Raw genomic sequence first — 15,162 nt, forward strand, 5'->3', positions numbered from 1 at the left:
CCTTTGTTTTTCCAGCTCTTTGCAGCTTCTTTTTTGTAAGCATCAAATAGCAGACTTTTGTTTGGTTTGTTTGCCCAGTATTATAATCTATACCTCTGTGTCAGTTACATTTATTGCAAATATTGTGATATATTTAGATGTATTTCAACTGCAGTCTATTTTGCTTACCATTTATTTTCTTTAGATCTTTCCCTTTCCTGCCTTCTGCCAAATTAATCAAAACCTTTTCTCCTTCCTGCCCATTTGAAGTCACTCTTGTGGCTTGAAATACATATATAGTAATTCTTTTCTTATAGAACTTTATCTAGGTAAAATAATGTCCACTGCAGGTAGCAGAAACCACATAGAGAAGCACAGACGAGTAGATGTTATTCTTCTTGCACATCACAGAAGCTGGAGGTGGACCTGCCATCAGGGGCCTGGCTCTGGTCCACATCCATGACTCTGGTCCATCATCATCAGCCCTTCCCCTGTAAGGGTTTTCCCTTGGTTCTGCTGCTTCATGGCTGTGAGCTGGTTGGTGCACTTCGGGCATCAGTTTCCTGCGTGCCATGAGCCTCCCATAACCGGAAGGAGGCTGAAGAGAAATTGAGAATGGGGTTTGAGGTCAGACCACCTGCAGTGTCTCCCACATATATTTCATTCTAAAATTTTCTAATCAATTCTGTGGTTGTTCAATATTTTTATCCTTTTTGCATACTTCACTATAACTTAGTGTATTTTATTAAAACAATTGAGCAGCTTCCACAGTGTTTTCTTAATACAAAATAAATTGGTTATTGACTTTTTTTTCAATCATAAGTTTACGTGTAAATGTATGTGTGTGTCTCTTTAAAAATTAGTATCTAGACTGATTATTGCTTCCTTTATACCTTGCTTTTCCTTCAAGACTCCTTAAGTGAGAGATTGTGGGGGTCTGTGGGGGATAGACTGTGTTAGTTGTTTGATGTCAGATATGTTTCTGCAGAATCTCGGATGGTAGTTTACATGGATACAGATTTTTAGGTCAACAGTGGTTTTCCCTGAGCAGTTTAAAGGTATTACTGTTCCACTGCCTGCTAATTAGAAGTATTCTATAAGATTTTATGATAACTTTTAAGCTTCACAACTTTCTTTTAATCTCTGGTATTTGTGGTTTCGCTCTAGTGTATCTAGGTGTGGATTTGTTTTATGCTTTGTACCCAAAAGCGTTTTTATCTGAGGAATCATTTCCTCAATTTTAGAACATTTTTCACTATACTCTCCTGAAATATTGTTTTCCACCATTATGTCCAATTTCCTTTCCTGAACCCTTATTCTGGAGAAGGCAATGGCACCCCACTCCAGTACTCTTGCCTGGAAAATCCCATGGATGGAGGAGCCTGGTGGGCTGCCGTCCATGGGGTCTCTAAGAGTCGGACTCGACTGAGCGACTTCACTTTCGCTTTTCGCTTTCATGCGTTGGAGAGGGCAGTGGCAACCCACTCCAGTGTTCTTGCCTGGAGAATCCCAGGGACAGGAGAGCCTGGCGGGCTGCCGTCTATGGGGTCGCACAGAGTCGGGCACGACTGAGGCGACTTAGCAGCAGCACCCTTATTCGAGCTTTATTGCAGCCTTTCACTTGTCTTCTGTGATATATGTGTTCTCTCATATGCATGTATTCCTCTGTTTGTTTTTTTCTCTATTCTGTTTGGGGAAGTTCCCCAGTAGTATCTGCCAGCTTACTAAAATTTTTTTCTCAGTCAACTTACTTTAGTCTAGACCTTATGCTGTTTAAATTTTTTTCAAAATATGTTCTAAGATTTCTTATTTTTTCTTTTACTATTTTTCTTATCAGTTATTTTGTCTCTCTTATAATTTCTTTATATTTTAAATGAAAACTGTTTTCATGTATCTCTTTAAAGTTCTCAAATATATTTATTTATAAGTCTACTAGAATTTTCCAAAAAATTAATTTTTTTCTTTTTTCTTTTTCTGGGTGGATGGATGTGCCTTGCAACACGCAGGATCTTAGTTCCTTGACCACCAGTGTTTGAACCACATGCTCTCTGCAGTAGAAGTGCAGAGTCTTAACCACTGGGCTGCCACGGAAGTCCCTAATTATTTCTGTAATTGGTTTTATTGCCTGCCTTTCTATCCATTAGAATTCTGTATATATTTTGGAATTTGGTGTTTATAGGCTCATTTTGAGTAGGTGGTGGTAATGGCTGTTGCTACTGCTGTTTCTTCTCTTCCTCTTCCTCCCCCTTCTCTTTCTTTATTGTTATGTCTTCCTCTATTGCTCTCTGTATGAAACCCTTATCTCTAATTTGCATTTTCTATAAAGCTGTCTCTTCTCACTGAGAGCCAGTTCTCTCTTCTCTTGGCTTCTCCAGCATGAGTTCTAGAACCAAGTCTTAGAGTATATTTAATTAGTTCCCAAGTTCACGTTCTCATGTTTTAAGGTCTTTTAGATTGGGACGCGTCTGTAATTCACGGTCAGTCATGGCTTAGTTGGTGGTTTGTGTTCCTTGGTTACATGTAAAATGGCATTATGCCTTACAGTTGATGACATTATAGAGCTGATGAAGTATCAGTAGCTAATGTAGTTTCGGATCATCTGTCCTGCAGTCTAATGGGTGTCGTCCAGCTGAGCTGGTGAGCAGCTCTGTTTAGCTGTCAAGGCTGTTTTGCATTCTCTTGCCGTCCTGTGACCGCAGCATTCTTTCATGTTCTGTCTTAGGTCATCTGTTACCAGTTTTCTCCTGGGTAGTCCTTCCCCAGGCCATCCGTCCAGCCTCAGGGTTCTCTTTCCAGTTGTTCTGCAGGAGACTCCCCTGCTTCTGCCTCAGGTCCTGGCTTCTACCCTGCCCCTAGCTTATCTCACAGTCATTTCTTTTAATTAATTTTTTAAATTGAAGTGAGTTGATTTACAATGTTGTGTTAGTTTCAGGGGTCCATCATGTATATATGTATAGATTCTTTCTCAGAGTCTTTTCCCATATAGGTTATTACAAAATATTGAGTGTAGTTCCATGTGCCACACAGTAGGTCCTTGTTTATCTATTTTATATACAGTGACCTGTTCATGTTAATCCCAAATGCCTAATTTATCCCTCCCTGTCTTCAAACGTGATAACCATAAGTTTATCATCTGTTCTGTGAGTCTGTGTCTGTTTTGTGAATATGTGCATTTGTATCTTTTTTTTAAGATTACAAATATTCGTGTTGTTATTTAGTCGCTAAGTTGTATCTGACTCTTTGAGACCCTATGGACTATAGCCCACCAGGCTCCTCTCTCCATGGATTTCCCTGGCAAGAATACTGGAGTGGGTTGGCCATTCCCTTCCCCAGGTGATCTTCCTGACCCAGGGATCAAGCTTTGCCTCTCCTGTGTTAGCAGGTGGATTCGTTACCACTGAGCCACCAGGGAAGCCCAGATTCCATATATAGGTGATATCATATGGAATTTTGTCTTTGTCTTTGTCTGTCTGACTTACTTCATTTTGCATGGCCATTTGTAGGTCTATCCATGTCTCTGGCATTATTTCATTCTTTTTTTATGCAGAAATATATATATTATATATATGGATCAATTTATCAGTATATCACATCATCTTTACCCGTTCATCTTCATGGTCATTTCTCATCCATATCTGAATTTTGAACTCCGCTTTCTCAATCATTTTGATAGTTTGTGGATGGTTTAAAAAATTTATCCTTGCCACAGGGATGCTACAAGATGAGAACTTAATGAATTATAACGAGGACTATTCTTATTGACCTCTTTTCCTCTAAGTAGAGAAAGTAACTTAAAGTAATTGGACTGTGTGTTCTTTGTTGAGGGTTTAACTGAATCTCACAGGAAATAGACCTAATTGTGATGATGACTGCTGTCCAAGATGCAAATGAGCTCAATAATTGAATCCAAGGAAATGGTGCATGTGAAAGATGAAAAAAGAAAAGCTGTAGTTATTGTTCAATTCTTAGGTGATTAATTTAAGAAGCATGCACCCCTTGTTCAGGAGACCAGAAGATTCTTTTTAAATCCTATTCCTTTATTAGATATTGCTGTCCGAGCTCTGGGGATAGGAGAGGGCTTTGCATTTATGATATTCTGTGTCAAGATTCTGCATGTGTTTTTTTTTTTTTTCACATGAGGGAAAAATGGACTTTCTTAAGAGTCTGTTAGTATATTCTTTGCCCCTACCTATGCACTGGGTACTCATTTTGGGATTCTGTTTTGTAGCCAACTTTGTTTTATGTGGTCATGTTCTCAAAACAGATGCTTTCAAACTGCATCAGAAGCAGCATATGTGGTGTGAGCACGTTAAAGCCGTGTCTGCAGGGGGACCGTGCATCAGAGCACTCTACAACAGTCTTTTCCTGAGTTTATTTGACCTGATCATCCTTCTCCACTGGCCTGATGAAGTTTGATTAGATCAGTTTGTTGTTTTCTTTACATGAGTTATGTCTGTATAAATCTGGAATGTTCCTATAGGAAGCACTAATTTAGCCATATGTATCAATACTTACCTTGATTGTGGTTAACATAGGTGGAGCTATTGCAGTTACTATTTAGCAGAAACCCTAGTGCCTTGGTGGCAGGGATAACGGTGATGGTAACTAGCGTGTAAGTATGTGTGAGCCCCTTCAGTCAGCGCGCTGATCAGCGCTTCGCACGGAGCATCTCATGTAAGAGCCACAGCGCCAGCTATCTTGCGACCATTCACTTTCTTTTCAAATGAGAATCTGAGTGTGGTAGCTCACTCTTTGTGTCATCTTGGCTAGGCCATACTGCCCAGTTTCTGGTCAAACACCCGTCTAGATGTTGCTGTGAAGGTATTCTTTAGATGAGGTATACATGTCAATCTATAGACTGTGAGTAATGCAGGTTATCTTCCATAATGTGGCTTTACTGCGTCCAGTCAGTTGAAGGCTGTAGAGAAAAAACTGAACCTCCAGACTGCCTTGTAGATTCAAGCTTGCCACCCTAACTCCTCCCTGGGTGTCCATGTTCCCAGGCCCACCAGGCACTAGCCAGTTTGTAAAAATACATCTATTTGTCCCTCCATGTCTGTCTGTCTTCTTCTCCCACCATCTGTACAGTTCTGTTTACACACACACACATACACATGCCCCCTATGGGCTCTCTTCCTGTGAAGAACCCTGATGAACACACTGAGACATCCCAAGCTGTCTAGCTCCAGAAGCTGTGCCCTAAGGCAGTACCGAAAAATTTCTGCCACACAGATAATTCAGTTTAAATTTGAATTTTATTTGTTTTCCCTCCCCTGTCACTTATCCACTCAAAAAAAAAGATGCTAATAAGTAGGAGGAATTCAAGCTTAAAAGAAGAGTCTTCATCTTTAGAGTCACCGCCTTCACTGAAGAGTTACGGTGGCTGGAGTTGCCGGAGAGCTGGTGGGCACCCCTGGGGTCCTGGAGATGCAGTGTTCCTGTAGCACAGCAGACACTCTCCCTTCAGGGTGTTCATGAAAGACACTCGGTCTCCACAGCAGGTGCCTCGCTTTATCACCTCCTCACTGTCGCCACTCCGCTCAGCACTGGAGTCTGGTTGCCAAAGACCCTCCCCCGTCAGAGAGCTCTTAACTTATTGAGTGGCTGCAAAGATGATGGTCATGCTAGATGGCAGGTTATACCTGCTTCTGCTTAACCAGGCAAGCAGACTCTAAAAGGTCTGATGGTAAAATGAGAATTTTGGTCTCCATCAAGAAAAGTCGATGTCTCAATGTTTTCATTTCTTCACATTTTCTTCTGACACACAGACTAAAAAACTTTAATGCTTCATTATTTTTGAAAATGTGTTTCTACTTGGTAATGTTCTAACTACCCACATAAACATGTAATGTGTACAAGCGTTCTTAGAGTCACGATGACTAGGGTAGATCATTTCTCCTTAAGTAAATGTAGACGTGATCTCTGGTTTGTTTCACTTAGCAAAGAATGAACATATTTTCCATTGGGTGGAGCTGAGAGGACAGTTTATTATTTTTTCTTTAGAATAAGTACTCAGAAGGTGTCCCCACACGTCCCCCCTGCTTCCGCTGACGAACACCTTTATTCCCTGAAGGCTCCAACCTGCATCTCATGCTCACGCCCTTTGCTCTCTACCCCTCTGCCCACAATGCTCTTACCCCAGATAACCCCTTCTCTTTGAGGTCTTTCTTTATCGCCCCATTAGAGGAGAGTGTAAAAGCTGCCTTAAAACTCAGCATTCAAAACATTAAGATCATGGCATCAAGTCCTGTCGCTTCATGGCAAATAGATGCGGAAAAAGTGGAAACAGTGACAGATCTTATTTTCTTGGGCTCCAGATTCACCGAGGACAGTGACTGCAGCCATGAAGTTAAAAGATACTTTCTCCTCAGAAGAAAAGCAAGGACAAACCTAGACAGCATGTTAAAAAGTAGAGATATCACTTTACCAACAAAGGTCCACATAGCCGAAGCTATGCTTTTTCCATTCATCATGTACAAATGTTGAGAATTGGACCATATAGAAGGCTGAGTGCCGAAGAACTGATGCTTTCAAATTGTGGTGTTGGAGAAGATTCTTGAGAGTCCCTTGGACTGCAAGGAAATCCAACCAGTCCATTCTAAAGGAGATCAGGCCTGGGATTTCTTTGGAAGGACTGATGCTGAAGCTGAAACTCCAGTACTTTGGCCATCTGATGTGACGAGCTGACTCACTGGGAATGACCCTGATGCTGGGAAAGATTGAGGGCAGGAGGAGAAGGGGTGACAGAGATGAGATGGTTAGATAGCATCAGCGACTCAATGGATCTGAGTTTGAACAAACTCCGGTTGATAGTGAGGGACAGGGAAGCCAGGCATGCTGCAATTTGTGGAGTCGCAAAGAGCAGGACATGACTTAGCCACTGAACAACAACAATCTGATAACTACCTGCACTCCTATGTTTTCTGTTGCTTCATCCTTCGCTGCTACTCAAACACTTTACTTTTTTTGTGGGGGTGGGGTTGTCTGTCTTCATTATAGGGATTTTTACCTGACGTATTCTCTGCTAAGTTCTTAACACTTGAAATAAGTTTGGGTCTACAGTAGGTACTCAGTAGATATCCAGTGAGTTTGTAGTCCTGATACAGCCCTTCAGAATGTGTCTCTAGATCTTTAGACTTGATGGTTAGTAGTGCCTTTCCTGCTCTTTGACCTTGGCATTAGTGGCCACAAGCCTGGTTCCCCCTCAAGCCATAGTGCCTTGGGTGGCCGTAGGCACCCCTCCAGCCTTGGTACGACTGTGGCCCACCAGTGTTAGAGCCGTCTGTGATTGCTGTCTTTTCCCCATATTCCCTTAACTCGTTCGTTCAGCCCACATCCGTTTAATCCATTCCCTCTGAGTGTGAATGCAGGCCTCTTGGGAGCTCCTAGGTCTGCAGGGCCCACTGTCCTCAGAGCTCCACAGAGTGAAGTAGCTGCTGCATGTCCTGAACAGTGGCCCAGTGACTGGTGGGCAGATTTAAGTACAGGTGGCCTGGAGGCATGGCTGGGTTGGATGGACCATGGAGACAACCAGGGAAGTATAGCGGTGCTGAGCTGCCCCTGACGAGTAGCCACGTGGGCAGTTTGTGTGACACTGCTCTTCAGGCCACCTTGCTGCCAGCGTGCATACAGGAGGGCTGGTGTGTGTGTCCTGGGCTTTCACGTGCCGCAGTGCTTGCATCTGAAGGACGCTGGCGTTCACAAATGCCAGATTTCTTAGCTCACTACAGAAATCGTCTCTTTGTATTGGTTTCCTGGGCTGCTGTAACAAAGCACCACAAACTGGGTGGCTTAAGAACAAAAACCGGGGAACTTCCTGGTGGTCCAGTGGCCAGGGCTCCACTATTCTAGTGCAGGGGGCTGGCTCTGATTCCTGGTCAGGGCTTCCCTGGTGGTGCTAGTGGTAAAGAACCCTCCTGCCAACGCAGGGGACACAGAAGATGGAGGTTTGATTCCTGGGTTGGGAAGATCCCCTGAAGAGGGAAACGGCAACCCACTCCAGTATTCTTGCCTGAAGAATCTCACAGACAGAGGAGCCTGGCAAACTGTAATATATAGGGTTGCAAAGAGTCGGACACGACTGACGCGACTTAGCATGCACGCATACAGGGAATTCGATCCCACATGCCGCAACTAAGAGTTGGCATGCTGCAAATAGGTCCTGCGTGCTGCAGCTAAAAGCTCTGTGTCCGCAGTGGAGATCAAAGGTCTGACTGCTGCAACTAAGACCTTCCACGGCCAAATAAAAATTAAATACTTAAAAAAACAAAAATCAAGTATTTTTTGTCTCATAGTTCTGAGGGCTAGAGGCCAAAAATCAAGGTGTTGGCAGGGCCTGCCTTCTCTCTGCAGGCTCTCGGGAGAACCCTCTCACCGCTTCTAGTCCCTGCTGTTTCAGTCTTTCCCCTCATCATCATCATCACACTGCGGCCTTCTTTCTCTCTCTCTCTCTCTCTGCCTTTTCCTCTTCTTATAAGGACCTCCTAACCTCAACTTGGTTACATCTGCACAGTCCCTATTTCCAAATAAGGTCACATTCACAAGTTCAGGGAATTAGGACTTTAATATCAGTATATCTTTTTTTAGTGGGAGGTGGGGTGGGAATACAGTTCAGCCAGCAGCACTCTTTTTGAGGCAGAAGCAGTAACCAAGGAGAAAGCTGAGACATTTTCTAAGGATAGAGAGCAGAGTTGCCTCTTTTGGACAGCTTCAAGTTTCCCTCAATGCTTTTGTCTTTATTGAGTGGCTTGTCTTAGGACTGAAATCTTTCCTCTCCAGACCCTAGAGTGCAGTTTACTTAGTTAAGTAATCCTGTGTACCTTCTCTCTCTGGGGTCTGGGAACCCTGGTAGAATAGACAGATGAGCTGTGAATGGAGAGTTCCCTAAAAATGCAGGAAGAAGCATCCTGCTGCAGGTGGAGGCCAGTCCCATGGCGGGGGTGGGGCCTCAGCCCTCCAGTGGGGCAGTTGTGGACGGCTGCAGCAGGATGGGTGGTAGAAAGGCGGTTGGAGACTTTGATGTCAAGGGCTTCCCTCCAAAGGTGTCCTTAGGGCTTTGCGCTCTTTGCTTTGTGGCAGTGTGTGGCAGGGGGGCGGCACTGCAGACGCTTGGTGGACTGGGGAGGCATCGTCACCTGTTCTCCTCCTCGTGGCCCTGCATTTGGAGAGGCAGAACTCTGGCCCCCTGTTCGCCCCCTTGTAGTGCAGGAGCCCAGTTACCGGGTCTGGGCAGGAGCCCCAGCAGCTGGGGAGAGGCCTCCGAGAGGCTGGTGGGATTTTCCTGTCTGGAAAGAGGGTGGCCACCGTGGAGGAAGGCCAGCTCCATGGCCATGACCCACTGTCTGCAGGGAAGAGTGTGCAACACACACCCAGCAGTGCTTAGGCGGCCGGAAACGTGGCAACTCCATACCCCCAAAGTGATCTTTAAAGTGGACTTATTTACACTGTTGTCATAGCAACAGGAAAACTCTTCTGACCTATAAGCAGTGGAAGACTCTGTAAAAGAAACTGTAGATGGGAAAAAAAACAAAAAAGCCAGAAAAAAAAAAACAAACCTGTAACAAAGTACCATTCTTTCACTTATTCAGTCAATTAAGAATAACAGTTTGTACATTTGGCAGTCAAATGGGAAATGGCCTTGCATGTTACAACATGAACCTGATTACATGAAGTGATTTATTTTCTTGTTTAGACACAGTGTACCAAGAACCTTCTTCAAGTGGAAAGCTGTTAAAAATGTGAGAACCAGCAGTGCTCACTAACTTACAGGAATGATAAATGCAAACAGCCCAGAATCCAGAAACTGTCCTGAGAATAACAGTTTATACTGTCTTTTCTTTGAGCATCTAAACCCTAGACTCTGGGAGTGAGTATGCATCTTTACTCCGTCAGATGTAGGTCATTTTTCTTTCTGTGAGGTCTCTTTCACTTATATCTTGTCTGGACAGGGTGGAGCCCCTGCTTAAATTCTATTTCTAGCATGCAGAAAGAGTGAATTATCGTAGACCAAAGCCAGTGCTACTTGGAAAATGGGAAAGGCGAAGGAGGCAGGACATGTCTTCCTGTCTGGCCCAACCGTGAACTTGGCTGGGACCCCATCTCTGGTGGGTGCTCCTGGGAGGTTGCACAGGCCTGGGTCAAGCTTCTGGGCCGGGCCTGTTAATGCCTCTCATCTCGTGTGAAGGCCGGTCCTTGGGGACTCTTTCCTGGCTCTTTCTGCCGCTTGACTCTGTGGTCAGCATATTTGTATGTGACCTTGACTAGAAATCTTTAGACCAGAGACCTGGTGTGCTGCTCCTGTCCTCTTTCTCAACCGTTTTCTCTCTTTCTGTCATATATATATATATATATATATATATATATATATATATATAAAATTCTGTACTGTATATATGCACATATAATTCAGTTATATCAAACTATACTTTCTCTTTAACAACATGCTGCAGGGGAGACTTCCTGAAGCCCTCCCACCCTCCCTGCCCCCTTTAACCTGCCCGTCTGTCCCTTCGTCCCCGCAGGCCACATCTCAGTTTCCACTCCGGCTGCAGAGCTGCATCCACTGGGCCGTTGCATGCGGCTCCTCTCTGCATGCATGGCTGTGATGCTGAAATATGATTCAGGACCACACACAGATAGCAAAGTCTCTGGCCACTTAAGCATGTAAACAGTCTAGCTTTTTATAAAGTGGAAAAATATTTCTTGTGCACTATTTTAACATGATCAGCATGTTGAAACTTGGTGAGCAACTGTGTCAACATTTCTTTGGCTGGAAAGAGCCAACCTGGAGAGCCTCGTGGTAACATATAAAAAGCGAAGCTGCTTTGTTTACTACTGGGATTTGGGCAGCAATTACAGCCTGCAGTTGACTTGCAGACTTGAGACATAAGTGAATAAGTGAAATCATTATTTTTTGCATCATGATTAGGCTAGTTGAAATAATGATTCCTTGTCAGATAGCTAAGATTCCTTCAGAGAATCAGAGGAAAATGGATAGCTGAGTTCCCATGAAGTCCTTTTATAGAAAAACTCACATCGTACCTGGCCTGCCAGTGTCTTCTTTTGTTTCAAATATTTACTGAACACCTCAAACATGTCAGATTCTTTTTTACATGCTGGGCGTGCAGATTAAGTGGGATAGACGGGCTATTGGCTCATGGTGCTTGCTGTGGCTATCTCAGGGGAAACAGTAAATAAGAAGTCAGGTACACAAAAAAGACAGTATTTGTGATTGCTCTGAGATGGGTTTGCTCAATGTCGGATATTTACAGAGGGCACTTTTGAGTCTCTTAGGGTAGCTCAGAGTCTCCAAACTAACACATTTCTTCTCCTACATGTCTCCCGTTCTAGCACAGGAGGCAGACAGTAAGCAGTAACCAAAATCAGTACGTACATTAGGACCTTCCTGGTGGCTCGGTGGTAAAGAATCCACCTGCCGGTGCAGGAGACACGGGTTCAATCCCTGGTCTGGGAAGATCCCACACACAGCCAAGTAACTAAGCCTGTGCGCCACAGCTGGTGAGCCTGTGCTCTACAGCCTGAGAACCGCAAACTCCGAAGCCTGTGCACTCTGGAGCCCATTTCCCACTGGAGAGGCTGCCACAGTGAGAAACCCAAGTACCCCAACTAGCGAGTAGCCCCCACTCGCCACAGCTAGAGAAGAGCCCATGGAGCAACAGCCGAAAAGAAGACCCAGCATGGCCAAGGGTAGATAAGCAATATTAAAGATAGAAAACAACATGCATTAGATAGTGTGTTCGTCGGTGCTAAGGCCTATCCAGCAGCAGAAAGTAGAACAAGGTGAAAGGTTACCAGGAGTGAGACCAGAAGTGGACAGGCTGCAGTTTTAAATCGATGATCCTCAGAAAGCCAGCCCGAGAAGGCTGGGCGAGCTTGACAGGTCAGGTCAGAGGTGTCTGGGGAAGGAAGGTCCTAGGCCTGTGGAGATGCCTGTGTTTGAGGACAGCCAAGGGGTACGCGTGGCTGGAGCGGAAGGAGTGGAGAAGGGCAAAGAGGACACCCAGGTAACCGAGGGTGTCGGTGTGGGAGCAGCGCCGCGGCTGACAGAGCCTTGAGGTTGCTGTTTGGTTTTTTAAAATTTTAATATCACTTACTGATCTCTTTCTGACTGTGCTGGCTCTCCTTGCTTGTGCAGGCTCTCTGGGTGTGGCGACCCGGGGCTGCGCCCTGGTTCTGTGTACAGACTTCTCACTGAGGGCTGCTCGTTGCGGAGAACAGGCTCCAGGGCGTGTGGGCTCAGCCGCTGTGGCACAAGGGCTCAGCTACCCTGTGCGTGTGGGCTCTTCTCCGACCAGGGATTAAACCTGTGTCCCTTGCATTGGCAGCTGGATTCTTAACCACTGGACCGCCAGGCACGTCCTATTGCTTTGTTAATTTTTAAAACATGTGTTTATTTGGCTGTGCCAGGTCTGAGTTGCAGCATGCAGGATCTAGTTCCCGGACAGGAATGAACCTGGACACCCTGCACTGGGAGCGTGAAGTCTAAGCCGCTGGCCCACCAGGGAGGTCCAGGGGCCAATCTTTGGGGCGCAGGATGTCAGGGAAGGCTCTGGATGAGGTTGTGAGGCTTGAACTGAGACCTGAAGGGTTTGACAAGCCTGTCATGTGTGGAAGAGGTAGGCAAGCCTGGTTCAGGCCTGGGAAATGGAGGAACAGCAGGGACCAAAGGCCCAGGCTAGGAAAGAGCACCTCCCCGTCCCCCATGCTGCTGTGTGAAAGCAGGGCGGGGACAGCTGGAGCGGGGAGACGGCTCAGTGCGCACTGTGTGGTCGGGGCGAGGTGTGCAGGTTTCCCTTGGAGTGAACGAGAGAGGTAGAGGCATGTGGTGATGCCCGCCTTTCTACTGCCTTCTAAGCTTTGAGAGCGGAAGGAGAAGGCAGCCTAAGCCACATCTGGAGGGAAAGCTGCATGCGGGCTGGGGCTTGATGCCCTTCCTCCGTCACTGGCCCCTGAAGCTCAGCCCAAGTCTGCTGATGAAGGAGGCACAGAGGCAGGAGGCATTGGCGTGGACGGACACATGGGCCAGTGACCCACTGACATACCTCCCAGGCGGACAGAAGCCTGTTATCTTTTATTCTTTGAGTTATTTGGGAAACACGGACAGAAGATTCCAAGAATAATATACCAGCCATCCAGAATTTATAGCACTTAATATTTTGGCGTATTTGCTTCCAGCCTTTGTAAAATTGACTTCTCTGAGACCTGAGTTTGATCCGTGGGTTGGGAAGATCCTCTGGAGAAGGGACTGGCTACCCACTCCAGTATTCTTGCCCGGAGAATTCCATGGACAGAGGAGGAGTCTCGTGGGCTTTATAGTCCACGGGGTCGCAAAGTGTCAGAGACGACTGAGCAACTAACAGTAAGACTTCGTAAAATTAGCGTGTGTGTGTGTGTGTGTGTGTTCTTTTCAATTCCATCCTCAGTTGCTTTCCCAACTCTAGAGGCAGCCATGTTGAGTTGGCCGAATTGGCTTTTAGCAGATCTTCTGTTTCTGGCTTGCATCTGAGGATAAGGAAGGCAGAGAGGAGAGCTGGCATTTCCCAAGGCTGGTGGCAGGCGTGGGGACCCAGCTCTCCCCTGGCTGGAGTCAGGCGGTGTCTGTGCACGGACCTCGCCCTGGAGCGTCAGGCCTGCTCCTCGAGCCTCCCACAGTGCTGGGCCCCAGGCCCACTGGACAGAGCCTGTGACAGCCTCACCCTGAAAGCCCCTCCCATGTCGCTCACTGGCATCTCTTTAGCATGATGTGTCCTGGATCAGCGTGTCCTGGGTCCTGACATCATCAGGATGTGGGACAACTTTTCCAGATAACCAAAGTGTATCCCTTTTTTATTTGAAACACTTTTGGTGGACATTATCCTCAGATGTCTTGCAGATTTACACTTTCTGAGTGTCTTGGATAAGATCTGTTCATCTTCAGTGTGGACTGACCAGGGTCATTCCTTTGCGCATCAGCAGCTGTGTCCATTGATGTTCTGGGGACCGCGCACAGCTTCCTCCAGCACATGACCTAAGGCTGCTTTGCTGAAGCTCTGCTACCAGCGTTCACGGACTTGCAGCCCTCTCTCTCCATCAGCCAGCAGCTCTTCCCTCTCTCTGTTGTCAGTAGACTTGCCTCTGACTCTCCCTCAGTTCCACTTCTCACTCCTTACCTAGGAGTCCCCCTCTGCTTTGGCCTGAGAAACAGGTAATCAAATGAAGAACATGCTGGGTAAAGTCACAGGAGGCTCCGAGTGGGTGCTCTCCACTGAGGGCTCTCTAAGTGAGGATGTCTGTTGGACAGGCCGGCAGACACGGTTGGACGTGTGGTCTCTTCCAGATGGCTGGTGCTGAGACTAGCACCGTCAGCTGAGGCCCAGTGGCTGCATCTCTCCCCTCCTCACTCACTTCTCCTTCCTTGAGATTCTTCCCACCTTCCCTGGATGAGAGCTTGGGGCGCAGGGCCTCTTAGGAGCTGCTGTGGTGGCTGCCCTCAAGTTATAATTCAGCGTTAGAGAAATACGACTGTCAGATTGTTGAGGAAAGTCATTACTAGGTCTGTAAAGCTTCTTTTTTCTAGAACCAGCTGTTTAGTTTTAAAGGCAGGAGGGACCATTGAGAGGATCTCATTCTAGCACCTAGTTTACAGCTGAAGAAAGCAAAGCCCCAAATGAAGACTGACGGAGTTTGCCAAGTCTGTAGTTGCTGAGTGAACAGCGCTCTCGTCGTGGGGCTGTCTGGCCTTCGTGGTCAGAGGTGCCTGCTGTTCACTGTCATGACCTAGCACACAGGCTGGAAAGCGCCGTGGGAGCGGGGAAAGTAGGTGCTCTCTCTTCTGTGCCTTGCTTCCTGAGCTTGGTGGGATGTCATCTCAGCATAGACTAGACTTTTTACTGGTTAATAAAAGTGATTGAGAATGTATTCACTGTATGGGCAAAGGTTTATCCAGAAAGATGTTCATTGCAGCATTATTTACAGCAGTGAAAAATTGGAGATAGCTGGTCCACCATTGGGCTGATGAATAAATTTTGAAATAGCTGTGAAATTGGATATTGCACTGTCATTAAAGCTGCATGTACAGAGTGATTAATAATAAAGGTATGACAAAGTCACTGGTTATGTTTGAGTGCAGTTAATAAGTCAAGTAGGCAAAAGTAGGAAGTAAGGAAAATAGTATTGAAATTATGT

The 15,162-nt window shown here is 45.9% G+C and overlaps 1 protein-coding gene across 12 annotated transcripts in view; it reads left to right on the top strand.

Annotated features, from left to right (window-relative positions):
* Positions 1-15,162, top strand: part of SLX4IP (SLX4 interacting protein) — a 210,285-nt gene that overhangs the window by 73,957 nt on the left and 121,166 nt on the right. The gene's annotated exons all lie outside the window — the stretch shown is intronic.

The sequence above is a fragment of the Ovis aries genome, chromosome 13 (assembly GCF_016772045.2).
Source record: "Ovis aries strain OAR_USU_Benz2616 breed Rambouillet chromosome 13, ARS-UI_Ramb_v3.0, whole genome shotgun sequence".
NCBI lineage: Eukaryota > Metazoa > Chordata > Mammalia > Artiodactyla > Bovidae > Ovis > Ovis aries.